This window comes from Bos javanicus, chromosome 6 (genome assembly GCF_032452875.1).
Source record: "Bos javanicus breed banteng chromosome 6, ARS-OSU_banteng_1.0, whole genome shotgun sequence".
Classification (NCBI taxonomy): Eukaryota; Metazoa; Chordata; class Mammalia; order Artiodactyla; family Bovidae; genus Bos; species Bos javanicus.
This window is the reverse complement of record NC_083873.1, coordinates 106844054-106858987: the sequence shown is the minus strand read 5'-3', so window position 1 is coordinate 106858987 and position 14934 is coordinate 106844054. Positions and strand designations below refer to the sequence as shown.

Genomic DNA, 14934 nt, shown 5'->3' with positions numbered 1-14934 from the left:
CGCTCCCGCTCCTCCCTCTGCTCCTCCCCTCGGCGGCGGTGATAACCTCGCCTCCCCGCCTGCAAAGTCCCCGGCGCGAGGGCAGCCGCGAACCGCCGCCACCACTGGGTCTCCGCGGGCGCCTGCGCCGGTGTCTCGCCCTCCGGCCCGGGTCGTCCTGGAAAAACTCGCTCCGCTGGCCGCCGGGGCTCCACGGCGCTGCCCATGGCCAAGCCCAGGAGCCGACTTCGGGCGCCGGACCGGCTGGACCGCCGAGGCGCGGCTCAGGTGAGTGCGGCGCGCGCTTGCGGCGGCGGGGGTCGCCAGTGTGGGGAGCGGCAGGACCCGGGGCCATCGAGGTGCCCCGACCTGCCATCCTGGACTTCAGGACCAGAGCAGAGCCCAAGGTGAGTGAAGGCTGGCGCAAGTGGAGTGCACGTAGGTGGAGGAAGGAAGGAGAGCCCAGAGCTTTCCCCATCCTACTAGCCTCCAGACTTTGTCCCTCAGCTAGGCAAGTCTTCAGGGACTGGTTTTTTTCAAGCAGGTTTCTGACTTGGTGGATTTTTTTCTCTTTTTTTCCCTTACCCCGTAGAAGAGTCAGGAGGTTTGCATCTGCCCGACGCGTCTCTCTAGGACCGACCGTGAGGGGCAGTAGGAGCGCAAAGCTCCGCGGAGCCTGGGTACCACTCTGGCTGGCAACTGGGGCGGGGATAACAGCAAAAACTCCGTCTTCAGGGAGCATCCAGGGTGGGGAAACCTCAGTGCGGTTAGCTTTGGGAACGAAGCAGAGATGGGACATCTCCCGAGGGGCGGGCAAAGCTCGGGAGGAGAGAGATGGAAGCGGCGGACAGACAGTAAGTAGCCTACCCCCTCGCCCCGCCCTCCCCCCCCCCCCCCCCCAGTGCCAAACATGCACGGTTCTGGTTTTTCGTGTTACTTTTTACTTTTTTTTTTTTTTTTTTAATCCTGCGTCTGTTTCTATTTCGAGCACCTTGGGTGGTGACGGCAGATGAAGGTGAGGGGAGGAGGGGCGCCAACCCGCGGTGGAAGCGCGTAGACTCGGACTCAGAACCGGGCACACTCGCGGAGCCTGAAGTCTGCAGGTGCGACCTCTAGGCCAGGCGGCCGGCTCGCGCTGCTGACCCCAACCTGTCCCGGAGGCCGGCAAAAAAATTAAAAAAAAGAGAGAGAGAGAGAGGTGGAGAGGCGAGAGGGAGCGAGAGCTGGGATGCAGGGCGCCGGGCCGGGCGGGGGGGGGGCGGGCGGCGGTGCGGGGAGTGTGAGGTGTGCTCTGCTCCGCGGAGGTTTGCGAGCTCCGCGAGTCTTCCATCTCCTCCCCTCGGCGAGGCGATCGTCCACGCTTCTTCGCGCACCCAGGCCCCTCTCTCGGGAGGGGATCGCACCCCTCTTCCTCCGCCCTCCACTTTGCAGGACCAGTCGGATCCTTGCTTAGCCTTGCGTGAGTCTGGCTCCTCCCTCCCCCTCCCGGCGCTGTCCGCTGGCTATTTTTATCCACTACTTGTTCAGAGATGCTTTCGGGGGGGATTCTGGGGAGGCGACTCCAAATCTGGTGTCTTCTCGCTCCGCTCCCAGAAGCGGTCCCCTCCTAGCAGGGAGCAGCCGCGAGAAGCGGCCAAGGGATGTAGACGGAGCTCTGGAAACCCGGGTTCCACCTGCCCCGCTTCTCCGCCTGCCGCTAGGTGCGGGCGCGGATCCTCGAGGGTCCCATAGCGCCCTGGGGCCGGTACTTAGCTGGCTTTTGTGGCCGCAACCCGTTTACACTCAGGATCCTTTGGGCCCTACTTGGGCGTTATTGCTCTGCAGCCACATCTTACCCTATTTTGTTGAAATGCAATTGCCCACTACCGTTCAAGGGTTAATTTCAGGAATTTTATGTTAAAAATAAAAAATAAAAAAAAAGGAAAGAAAGAAAGGGCAGGGAGATAACCTAACTTCTGCCTCCTTGAATTTCTAAACCCCATCCTTTGGCGTTCGGGATTATTCTTCCTTTCTGCTTCCTCGGTACTGATTGGGTGCGACTCGAATAAGCCTGACCGAGTGAAATTCCAGAAGATGAACGCTTCAGCTGCAGATCCCCGCGTTACTCTTTGTATTTCTAGAGCTTAGATTTTTTTTTTCCCTTTCCTCCCATAGGATTGCAGAAATAACATATTGAAATGGCCCATTGTGTTACATAAGATTTTCTCCAGCGCTCGGCAGAGCAAAATCAACTTCTCATGGAGCGTTTCAGGGCTTCAGCGGATCCCTCTAACTCAGCTGAGTTTGCCTGGGATCAACAACTTCGTGACTAAGCACTCTTAAGTCGAAACAGTTCATTACCATGACAGCATACACTGAGGATCCCTTTCTGAGGCATCCTGAGCCTTGCTTTTGCGGCTTCTGATTCAGGCTAAAGCTGCCCGCTGTACAGTGCACTGTAGCTTTAAGATGGGAGATTCTTTGCTTGGGAAACTGGTGAGAAAGTGATACCTTGAACTCTACAGGGGAGAACAGGAAAAGCCCATGGTTCTAGCTGTGCTGTTGGTGTGCCTTGTGTGAAATTTCAAGTCTTCCACGTTGTTGTTCAGGAGTCCTTTACTTGTATTCTCCCGTGTAATTGGGGATGTGCTTTAGTTCTGAAAAGAAGACCATTCTGTTACTGGAAATGTCCAGCGAGCTCCTTGAAGGGAAATGCAATGTGGAAGCTTTCCTTATGTTGAATTAAAATTTGATGATGGCTAAAAAGAGGCTAGGGAGAGGGACTGGCTAATGTAATGTGCTTGATTGGTACAGAGTGGCTTTTCCAGAACAGAGCATCTACCCAGGGTGGTCCAGACCCACAGTGAGTCCTGAGTCATGTTCTGGCTATAGAAGTCAGTTTGGAGAAAGGCATAGTAAAAGGTACTGATGTCCTGGTGGAACTGAGTCTGTATTCAGGATTAGGACTGAGAATTCAGGCTCCAGGGCCTGCTTCTATGCCAGGGTTCTTGTGTAAGAGACAGTCTTGGAGGAGTAAACACAAGTAGCAACTTTGGTGAGTAGCAGCAGCCTTCTAGCTGCTCTGTGGGAAATGAAGTGACTTTCTGGCTGTTGCTGAAAGCTGTAATTTTCCAGCTGATGTTGGAAAAGATCTGCCTTTTCCCCCATCACTTTGATGTAAGTATCTTCTGTCAACCCCACTAATGGCCCAGGGCTTCCCAGTCAGGCCAACCTTTTCCAGTAGGGAATGGCAAGACTGCTAACTGGATTTGGAACCAGCTTCTTGCCTCAGGACCCTAAGCAAATGCTTTGTCCTCTCTGAGCCTCAGATTCATCCTCTAAAAAATAGAGCTCGAAATATTATTATGAGAAAGTGGGAAAGATACATGTGGAGAGCATTTGGGCAGTTCTAAAACACTGGTGAAAAACATACTGGGTTAATTTCCTTTTCCTGCAAATTTCATTTGATCTATTTTAATGCTAATTTTCATTTTAGTTTGTGAATGTCTGTGTGAATTACATATTTTAAATATTCAATGAGGGAGAGGATTTCGTGTAATGGGCCAATATCTCCTGATTATTCCACCTGAAATTCACCAGCATCAGGCCTCACTACTTCTGAGAACCATTAGTTTCTTATTTGTAGAATCAGAGTTAAAGTTTTTTGGTGCTTCTTTTTTTTTTTTTTTTTTTAGCTTAATGCATTTTGTATATTAAAGGAAATGTATGTTTCAGGAAGGGCCTTGGTATTGATTAACCAAAAAAGGAAGAATGTTGCAGATTAGTGTTAGCAGTTGGGGAAAAGGGATACATGATTAGTTTTAGAAGATGACCTGGGTCTCCGATGTCTACATCTGTCATCTAGCATAAAGCACTGTCTCTCTGTTGCATTTTTGTTATTCAGAATTTGTCCCCAGGTGCTAGTTAAGTGGCTTAGTAGATACTCAAATAGTAATTTCAAAATAAGTGAATGAATATTGAACTGAACCTTCACAGCAAGCTCATGTGGTACATGGGCAGATGGCAACTTTTCTATTTTAAAGATTTGGAATCTGCCGATTAGAAAAGTTAATTAATTTCCTAAAGGTACAAAGGATTCCAGATTGGAGTTGAGGTCTGCCTGTTCTCATTCCATTCTGTTCTTCATCCTGTTGCCCTCTCTCCCATCACCACTTAAAATTCTCCTAATCCATAGTGGACTTTTGCATTTTGTAAGGTTTCCAGCAATCAAACACCCTTCTTCTTCAGGGAGGTACCAACCTTCCCTCAGGTTGGCTTAGTAGTAAAGAATCCACCTGCCAATGCAGGTGACATGGGTTCAATTCCTAGGTGGGGAAGATCTCCTAGAGAAGGAAATAACCCACTCCAGTATTGTTTGGAAAATCCCATGGACGGAGGAGCCTGGCATGCTACAGTTCATGGGGTCGCAGAGAGTTGGACAGGACTTAGCCACTGCTGCTGCTGCTGCTAAGTCACTTCAGTCGTATCCAACTCTGTGCGACCCCATAGATGGCAGCCCACCAGGCTCCCCTGTCCCTGGGATTCTCCAGGCAAGAACACTGGAGCAGGTTGCCATTTCCTTCTCCAATGTATGAAAGTGAAAAGGGAAAGTGAAGTCGCTCAGTCGTGTCTGACTCTTAGCAACCGCATGGACTGCAGCCTACCATGCTCCTATGCCCATGGGATTTTCCAGGCAAGAGTACTAGACAGGGTTGCCATTGCCTTCTCCAGACTTAGCCACTACACAACAGCAACAGCAACCTCCCCTCATGGAGGGACTTTAACACGGGGCGGGGCGGCGGGGGATGGGGGGCTCTTTCTTTGTATCAGTATCTCTGAGCTCTGAACTGGGACTCAGCCTGGTGATCCCACCTGAGGCTTGGAATCTCAAAGGACTGACTGAAGGACAAAAGGACAATCAAGCGTTTATTTACCAGTGTGAGTCATGAGTCAAGAGGTGTCAGCTGCAGCCCCAGTGTCTTAGGATGTCCCAGGGATGCTATTCCAGGGGCATAATCCTGATGCTTCCAGGTTCTCTTCATTCCTTCTCGTTTCCTAGACCGGCTTTCCAGCTTCTCATGAATTCCTCGAGGTAACTCATAGTCTTCAAGTAAATTCCTTCTCTCTCAGATTCAGTCAGTCTTGTAACCAGCTGATGTCAGCCTCACAATGCATCTTCAGGCCTGCCTCGGGCATGAAGCTTTCTCAGCTTCCTCTACCCACAGGGAATTAAGTTTCATAGCTTTTTCAGGCCCTTAGAGGAATATTTACTGGGCCATAGTATGTCAACAGTTATGTGATACTACCAGAGTTCTAGAAAAATGAATACATTATTCTTCCGAGAAATAGCCTGAACATAAGGGAAATAGGTCCCAGTGGGCATTTTTTCTTTTCTTTTTTTTTAAATCCATGCTGTGTGTTTTTTGGTAACTTTCCAGCAGGGGTCGCTCACTCAAATGCCTTCAGCAACCCGGCAAGTAAATAGCCTGAGTGAAACAGGCCTGGAGGACAGGCTGGGTAAGGGTGATGTCTTGGCTCTGATCCAGCACGCAAGCTGGGACCTCAGGCTCTATCTTGCCGAGTATGATTTTATTTTCCAAGATAGGCTGTGAGTTTACAATTTTATGTAGAATTGACTGACTTAAGTTGTGTTAGTTGTTCAGTGTGTCTAACTCTTTGTGACCCCATGGACTGTAGCCCACCAGGCTCCTTTATCCATGGGGTTTTTCAGGCAAAGAAGACTGGAGTGGGTTACCATTTCCTTCTCCCGAGGATCGTCCCAACCCAGGGATGGAACCCACATCTTCTGCACTGGCAGGTGGATTCTTTATTGCTGAGCCACCAAGGAAAGCCCTTGACTTTTAATTGTGTCTGTGTGTGATCAGTCATATTGGATTCTTTGTGACCCCATGGACTGTGGCCTGCCAGGATCCTCCGTCCATGGAATTTTCCATGGACGAGAATGCTGGTGTGGATTGAAATTTCCTACTCTAGGGGATCTTCCCGACCCGGGGATCAAACTCCAGTCTCCTATCAGCAGCTAATTCCGTATTTTTAAAATAATACGATGTGGATGAAACAAAGCATGTCTATACGTAGACCTCCTTCCTCATCTGTACCTGCATCCCACAGGCCTCCAGTTTATGGCCTCTGGGTTCCAGGCACAGAAAAGTAATGCGTGGGACTACAGAGGCTCAGTATAGTCAGTTATTTATAAGCTTGAAGCAAGAGTGCATCAGGAGTGTAGTGTAAACAGTGTTCCTGTGAGTTAAATTTTGCGTTTACAGAATTTCTGTTTGCGGTGTTACTTTTTCCTTGTGCTGTAAGCAGCTACACCAATCACATTTATGCCCTTAACACATGTTTATTGAGTTCCAGTCATGTACCAAGCGCTGTTCTTCTCACTGGTGACACAATAGGGGATAAAACAGATGGAAAGCTCTGCTCTTCTGCTTGTCTTCAGTGGAGGAGACAGGTAAAAGCAAGACGGGAAAGGACAGTCCATCTTAGGTCAGACTCTTAGGTACTAAGAATAAAGATAAATTAGGGGAAATGTCAGGGTACCAGGGTAACACCTTTGGCAGAGGGCCAGGAATCTCCAGGTTCAGTCTCTGATCCAACACAACCAAAGTCAGGTCCGACATAAAGGACATAAAGGATTTGAGGATTTGGGAGTTTGGACCTGGTATTATATTCCAGGACTTGCTATTGTGGGTAAACCCCTAAGAGCAGACTATTCTCTTAGTTTTAATGAGGCCATCTCTTGAGCCCATTCATTGAGTGTCCAGCAGGTGGTAGGTGCTACATTAGGTGCTAGAATCCATTAACACAAAATTTCCAGTCCTCCAGGAAGTTGTAGGCCAGTGTGGAAGACATGACCAGATGATCACAAAAGAGATTACTAAAGTGAGTGGCGAGGGCGAGAAGGGAGTCATAACCGTTGAGTTTTGACACTCAGAATGCTGACATTCAGCATCTTTTTGACTTTTTTTTTAAGATTTTTTACTTTTTAACATGGACTGTTTTTAAAGTCTTTATTGAATTTGTTGCAATACTGCTTCTATTTTATGATTTGACCTGTTCCCTGTGAGGCATGTGGGATCTTAACTCCCTGACCAGGAATCAAACCTAGGTGCCCAGCATTGGGAGGCAAAGTCTTAACCACTAGTCTGCCAGGGGAGCCCCCATTTAACCTCTTTTTAATGGACCATCTGAGATGTACCAGGAACAGTTTAGATCTGTGCTTTTCATCATCAATACAATTTTTTTGAAGCCTTTTTTTTTTCTTTTAAACCTGGCCATGGCATTTTGTCTGAGAAGGCACTGGCACCCCACTCCAGTACTCTTGCCTGGAAAGTCCCATGGACGGAGGGGTCTAGTAGGCTGCAGTCCATGGGGTCGCTAAGAGTCGTGTCACTTTCCCTTTTCCCTTTCATGCATTGGAGAAGGAAATGGCAACCCACTCCAGTGTTCTTGCCTGGAGAATCCCAGGGACGGGGGAGCCTGGTGGGCTGCCATCTATGGGGTCACACAGAGACAGACACGACTGAAGTGACTGAGCAGCATGGCATTTTGTATTCTTAACCAAATTTCATTTTGTATCAAGACAATTGAGTCTTTAAAAAAATCTTTTCTAAGTGTGAAATGTACTTAGGCCCTTTGAGACTCTGGTACATCTCCCTCTCCAGTCGACTTTGCCATTGATGGTGACTGTTGTTGCCAGGGTAGCTGCACAGAAGCGAAAAAAAAAAAAAGTTATTGTTCTTGAGGAACTTACAGTTTAGTATTGGCAGTCAGATAAATGAGCAATTTTTCTGTGTATGAACCGAGAAATGCATCCTGTTTGGGCCTTTGCTTGTGGCATCAGGTAGGCCTGCCTTTGAGAACAACTTCTTTCCAATCACTCTGTTTCTTTCTTTCATGGCAGTCCTCCTTCCCACAGCATGGTTTTGCAGCCATAATGTTGATCTGGAGTCGTCCTGTTACTTCGGTGGTTCTCATCCTCCCCACCTTTCACGCCCCCGTCAGAATATACACCGGGTCTGAGCAGGCATCTGGAGCCTCAGGTTTGTTTCTGCCACCAGTTTGCAGAACAGTGTGTCTGGTTCCAAGTAGTTGCTCAGAAAAGGAGCAAGAGGCAACATTTCTGCCTGGGGGAACTGGGAAAGGCTTCATGGGGGAAAGAAATATGTAAGGAAAGAGAGAGGCTTGCGGAGAAAAGCCAATGAATGGTGATGATACAAGATAATCAAAATATGGCCCCAAGCCATCCCATTTGTCCATTTTAGAGATCCTCAGTGTGGTCAGTCCAGGTAAATAGCTGGCATGTTAAACACAAACCCTTCCCTGAATAGATTCTGGCAGCACAAAAGTACTCTGGCGTGAAAAGAATGAAAATGATTTAAAAAGAATGAAAAAATGGAAAAAATAAATAACAAAATAAGAGAAAAGAATGAAAATGATAACTCTTAACTTCCATCTAGAACTTTCATACCCACTGTCTCCTTTTTGTCTTGTACCCGGTCCTTCAAGGGAGACAGGGATCTCTTAGCATTTTTATTTTATATTTAAGGAAACCAAGATTCTGAATAGCGACTTTTCTTAGGTCCTCAAAATGAAGACGGCAGACCCTGGTCCAGGGCCACAATTCTCCACTTGCAGTGAGCAGATGGCTCAAGGTGGAGACAGGTTAAATCCCTGGGGGGCTGAGTAGCCCACATTTTCTATAAGCAAAGGAATGTTTTTAGATTTGAAACATTCACGTCTCCTTTGATTTGTTGAGAACTTCCACTTCAGCACTTTCCGAGATGCATTTTGTGTCTTGATGAATTTCCCCTAGAATTCCTACAGATTAGGTACACCCTGCAGTAGGGTTGTTTTTGTGTAAATATCTTTACTCCTTAAGAAGAGTAAATCAGAGGCCTGTATCAGCAGTTAACATACAGTGGGAGAAAGGTGATTGCAGATGCAGCTGAAATGAAAAGGCTTGCTCTTCTAGCTGTGCTCAGAGAAGTACATACTTGAGTGGCACATAGTGAAAGCAGGCTGGCACAGCACCACCTCTGAAAAACTCAGTTTCACTTGATATAAATTCCATCTTCAGCCAGATTTTTCCCAGTGTCCCTGATAGGAAGGAAGGCCAGAGAAGGTGTTAATTACACGTTCTGGAATTAGGTGTAGGAGTTATTCTCGAAGACTGTGGCTTTTGAAGTCATGTCTGTTTGAATTTCTGATCTCCTCCTTACTGGTGGTATCACCCCGAGAAATAGACAGTTTTTCTGGGTCTCAGATTTTTCAGTATTTTAATGAGGATTAAAGGAGATTCCCCTTGTCAAATGCCTAGCCTAATGCTCAAGAAAATGCACGTTCTTCTTATGCAGGGTTGCCTGATTTCACAAGTAAAAATACAGGATGATCAGTGAAATTTGAACTTTGAATAAAGAACATATACTCTTTTAGTATAGGTATATCCCAGATACTTCATATTAAGACATGATTGATTGTTTTTCTGGAATTTAAATTTAACTGGAAGTCCTATATTTTATTAAGCATCTCTATTCTTGCAGTGACAGTTGTAGGTGATGCATTTGGTGAAACTTCTAGAGCTGTAGGCAGTGAGAGAGGGAAGAATACAGTCATTTGGAGGTGAAATAATTTAGCCACTATATGATCCAAGTAGAGAAGGAAGGGCTGTTTTCTCTGATGAGCTTAGCAACAGATCAAACCAAGGCAAACTTACTTGTTTGCGAAAAGAAGCAGAAGAATTGTGGACAAGTCAGATCTCTCCCATCTATGCAGCAGATTATTCCCAGCATCCTTTGGGAAGAAGGCATTTCAACCCTTTAGGCCACCAGGGGAGCAGCCAGTCCACCAACGCAGCACATTATTCAACACAAACATTGCTCTGAGCTCATTACTGCAGGACCGGAGTTGGAACCAAGAGATCCACACAAGGGCTCCACTGAGTACAGTGAAGGAGTGCTTTGTGCTTTGAAAACTCACGCTTGCAATTGCTCCCTCCTCGGATGAATCCAAAGCTAATAAAACAGTGAGAGGGCCTTTCAGACTGGCTCCTCCCAAGCAGATGACCTCAGGTTATGAACTGAGGCCGAGATCTCCCGAGGACCGCTGGACTTTGTTGTTCTGAGGATGGCCATGGAACTGTGTTTCCATTTCAGGTAATAACCTGGCAGAAACTCAACAAGCAGTATTTTGGTTGCTAGTGGACTTTTCCCAAGCAGAGTTTAATGCTTTCTTCTATAGTAAGATACTGCTTATGCCAAAATGATGTTTCTGTTGCATCTGAAATTACTAACTCTTCATTTAACTTGAGCTGCTTACGAGCAGTGTGTTTATATGGAATATGGACCAGAAAGGAAGCAAAGTGGCTTGGCAGGTTGCATGTAGAATGACTCAGCCAGAGAGATCTGGTTACATCCACTTTTTTACCTCTTGGCCATGCAACAGGAAACGAGTTATCTCCCATCTCTAAGCCTCAGTTTCCACATCTTCAAAATGGGCATAATTAAAATTATAGCAGATAATTGTTTAGTGCAAATTAAACTAAATAAATAATGTCAAACATTTACACAATGCCTGACTCATCAGCATTAAAAAAAAAAAAAGATGCTGTTAATAAAATAACGAAAGCAGTGTAGACTTCTAGATTGCAAACTCAACGTTATATCACAGACAGCGTGGATCTCATAGCTCACATTCTTGGGAGACTGTCTGGTCTTTTGCCCTTTGTTTCTTTAGTCTTAATTTATATAGTGTGAGCAAATCTTATCATTTCATTTTCTGGGCCAAAAGCTTAGAAGCAGCAATGCAGAAGGGGTACAGCAGGAACGGTCAGGGGAAGACAAAGTACAGAAAGAGAAGGGAAGGAGGAAGAACCCAGGAAAGAAGGAGGGAAGAGAAGGGAGGAGAAGCCAGGACAGAAAAGGATTACGAGCAGACAGCGGATTAGTAGCCCAGGGAAATGCTGTGGCCTCTTGTAGCATGAAGTCCCTGATTAAATCCTATCCAGACACAGTCATTTAAGTAAATGTCACTCCCTCTCCCTGTCCCAAGGCTTCTCAGGATCTGGGCTTAATACCTATGACCTTGAGGGAAGGACATACAAATTGTAATGGTGGAACTGGAAAAAATGTGGAACGTGATAGAACTAGAGAAGCTGAGGCCTTTCTCCCTGCTCTGAGTCAGCACGAAGTCCTAGATGACAGCTGAACACAAGGGAACCCAGTGCCATCTGCTGGAGACACCGGCCACCATGCCCCCCATGTTCCTCCGCTTGATGCCTGGAGTGGGTCTGTTACTTTGGGTTTGGTTTTATTTCCATTCAGTACACAGGAGCTCTCTTTACTTTAACTTTATTTTTTCTTGGGGTATAGCCAATTAACAATGTTGTGATAGTTTCAGACGATTGGCAAAGGGACTCAGCCATACACATACATGTATCCATTTTCCCTTGAACTCCCCTCCCATCCCAGCGCCACGTAACATTGAGCAGAGTTCCATGTGCTGTACAGTAGATCCCTGTTGGTTATCTGTTTTAAACATAGCAGTGTGTACATATCCATCCTAAACTCCCTAACTATCCCTTCCCCTCATCCTGCCCCCAGCAACCATAAACTCCTTCTCAAAGTCTGTGAGTCTCTTTCTTAAATGTGGGCTCTTATTAGAGAGACTTTTGGGTAGCATCTCTCCTGCCATGCTTTCTCCCTGTGAAATGGTTCCTCCCCTCCTGACCTCTCAGCCCCATCTACACACACATCAGAGGAACTGACCTTTTCTGGGGGACAAGTCGTCGGTCCTCAGTTGTTTAGTGAGGCAGGAGCATCCTTGGGGCCAGAGCATTATTGAAGATCACAGAACCACCCCTGCTCCCAACAGCACTGCATTATTTGAGGTTTTTGACATTGGAGAAAATGCTTTTGTTTTTCCCAACCTTGACTGTCCTGTTAAAGGGCATTACATTTCCTCATGGACCTTTTGGGCTCCCCTGGTGGCTCAGTGGTAAAGAATCCACCTGCCAATGCAGGGAATGCAGGTTTGATTCCTGGGTTGGGAAGATCCCCTGGAGAAGGAAATGGCAACCCACTCCAGTTTTCTTGTCTGGGAAACCCCATGGGCAGAGGAGCCTGGTGGGCTACAGTCCGTGGGGTCACAAAGAGTCAGACACGACTGAGCAAGTAAGCAACAGCAATAACCTGGACCTTTTGCTGGTAGAAACGTTGGATAATATATGTAAAATACCCATTGGAAAGTCTGGTACTGAGTAAGTGTGTATAAGGCGGCACTTAGTAGTGATTATGAGCTTTTCTTGCTGGTAAGCCTGATCTTGTGTGAAAAGCAGATTAAGAATGTTACTAAGGCTCTAGCTGTGTATCCCCACCCAGACCACCTCGTCCTTCGCTGATCTGTCCAGGTGGGGAGAAGCCCAGGATGACCCCGGCAGCTGCCCTTACCCTCCGTTTTCACGTAGGAAGGGAACAAGGTTGAGGGACTCCTAATCAGGGTAGAAATCTTTCTCAAAAGCCTACAGGAGATTTCCCTGTAAAACAGAGAAGTTTGAAAGTTAGTCACTCAGTCGTGTCTGACTCTTTGTGACCCTATGGACTATGCCCACCAGGCCCATGGAATTCTTCAGGCAAGAATACTGGATTGAACCCAGATCTCCCCATTGCAGGCAGACTCTTTACCAACTGAGCCACCAGCAAAGCCAGATTTCCCTGTAGGTCCCCTTATCCAAAAGTTTGGTCACATGCACACAGGCCAGAACTACGGAAGGAGAAACTAAGGCACAGCCATTTGAAACTGTGGAAGAGCCAATTAATCAAACAATAAGCCAATTAATCTGGGTCATCCAGAATCGATCCCTTTCACCTTTGAGCAACTACAGGAGACGTGAGGGAGACTCAGGTTCGATCCCTGGGTCGGGAAGATCCCCTGGAGGAGGGCATGGCAACCCACTCCAGTATTCTTGCCTGGAGAATCCCCATGGACAGAGGAACCTGGCAGGCTACAGTCCATGGGGTCACAAAAAGTCAGACACAGCTGAAGTGATTTAGCATGCACAAGCCTTTGAGCAACAATTACACTTATGTTTGTATCTTGCAATTGGTGATGTATGCTGCTCCTCTCTGAAACATCTTTGACTACTGTCTTCAGCCAAAATGTAAATCTTATATTCTTCTGGTTTTGCTTTTCTTTCCCCCCTCAGCTTCATAACTTTTAAAACTGTTTGCAATCTACAGTATTCTCTGTGTTAATTTCTCTAACTCTGACCCACTGTGCAGAACACAAATATAATCTGGTCCCGGCCCTGTCCCCCGGTGCACAGTGTCCCATGGAATCCATGGTGTACAGCATTGGTGTTTGAGTACAGGACACTTAAATGCAGATGAGCTCTGGGCCCAACTGCATTGCTACATCACAGTATCCCTTTGGGCAAGGTTATCATTTCTGCAAACCTCACATACTCTTCATGATTTTTTCATAAACTTATTTAATGTTTAATCTGTTCCAGTAGATTAAATCACAGGAGGATGGAGGCTTTGTCTGGACCCCCCAACCCCTAGATCAATCCCGAACCAGGGTGTGGTAGGCATTGTCACCCAAGAAATAACTACTGACCAAAAAAACTAAGGACCCCAATATATTCTGTTTTATTGATTTGTCAGGATTAAAGGCAGTGGTGTATGGAGCACATTTAGTGTTCATGTTGTTATTTAGTAGCTAAGTCACGTCTGATTCTTTTGCAACCCCGCCTGACTGTAGTGCTCCAGGCTCCTCTGTCCATGGGATTTTCCAGGCAAGCGTACTGGAGCGGGCTGCCATTTCCTACTCCAGGGGATCTTCCTGACCCAGGGATCAAAGCATCATCTCCCCCATCTCCTGCATTGGCAGGTGGATTCTTTACCACTGAGCCACCAGGGAAGCCTTAATGCCCGTAGTGGGTTCTCCAGACCTAGCTGTTAATAATGCAAGTAATGTTGCAATTCCAAGTCCCGCAGCCTGGTGTTCGCACACTACTCTTTCAAGCCTTGTCCCTTGCCGTCCTCTGTTCTGACTCCCATCTCGTGGTCTGCCCACAGGACTCCCCACTGTTTCCCCAGATGAATCAGGACCGTGGGCATCCCCACCCTTTGCCCGGGCTGTGCTCCCTCTGCCAGCCCTGTCCCCTTTCTTCTTAGCTCCAGACTCTTGTCTTTCCCCCAGATCTGTCTTGGATGCTCTCCGCCTCCCACCTCCCATCCAAAATAATAATAATGCCTTTGGCAGCATCCTACTGTCTGTCTTTAGGTTCAGAGTAGGGTTGCACTCCCTCCCTGACCCCACCCCATCTGAAGGTCAGATGGCCTTGGGACTTGCTGCGGGCAGTGAAAGTGACAGGAAGCACTGTGTCACTTCCTGGAGTTGGAAGGGCCAGCTGAGGTTCTATGCACATTCTCCCCGATCTGGCCCCAGATGGCCGGCAGCTGTCTTTCTAGGTCTCTGAGACCCTTGAGTGGGCAGAGTCCTGCCACCAACCCAAGTGGGACAAGAAGCTGAGGGTTGGAGGTGCTGAGATGCAGGGTCTATTCTCGGTGTTCCCGGCTCCTCCGGCGCTGTGACATTGCTGTAATTGACATGGGCTTGGCTGCTTCCCGCAGGAAACGCCTGCCACGGGAGAACAGGATAAACCTCTGCTGTCAGCTCTGCACCCGCTCCTGCCTGGTCCCAGATCTCAGTGCAGGATTGCGCAACAAAATATGGATCTATGCGCGGAGAAGGCAGAAAAAAAAAAAGCCTGCCTTTGCAGCTGCTGAAAGTGAAAGTACCGTTAAAATAAACAGAAACAGGAGTCTTTGAGAGAAGCCTGAGGTTTTAGTCCAGATTTGTGAGTTCAGATGGGCAGCTGTCGGTGGTGGTCCATCAGGGAATGAAAGTGACCTGAGTCGGTCTCTGGGTAACATCAGTGCCACCTGGTGC

General features: G+C 47.3%; 1 protein-coding gene across 5 annotated transcripts in view; it reads left to right on the top strand.

Moving 5' to 3' along the window:
- Window positions 1-89: 89 nt before the first annotated feature.
- HS3ST1 (heparan sulfate-glucosamine 3-sulfotransferase 1) overlaps window positions 90-14934 on the top strand; it is a 36645-nt gene continuing 21800 nt past the window's right edge. Inside the window, exons 1-3 of one of the 5 annotated variants that reach the window (XM_061420830.1) lie at window positions 90-267; window positions 572-833; window positions 968-1082. The gene's annotated coding sequence lies outside the window, so the exon portion shown is untranslated. The other 4 variants (XM_061420831.1, XM_061420833.1, XM_061420829.1 and 1 more) reach the window with 4 other exon arrangements.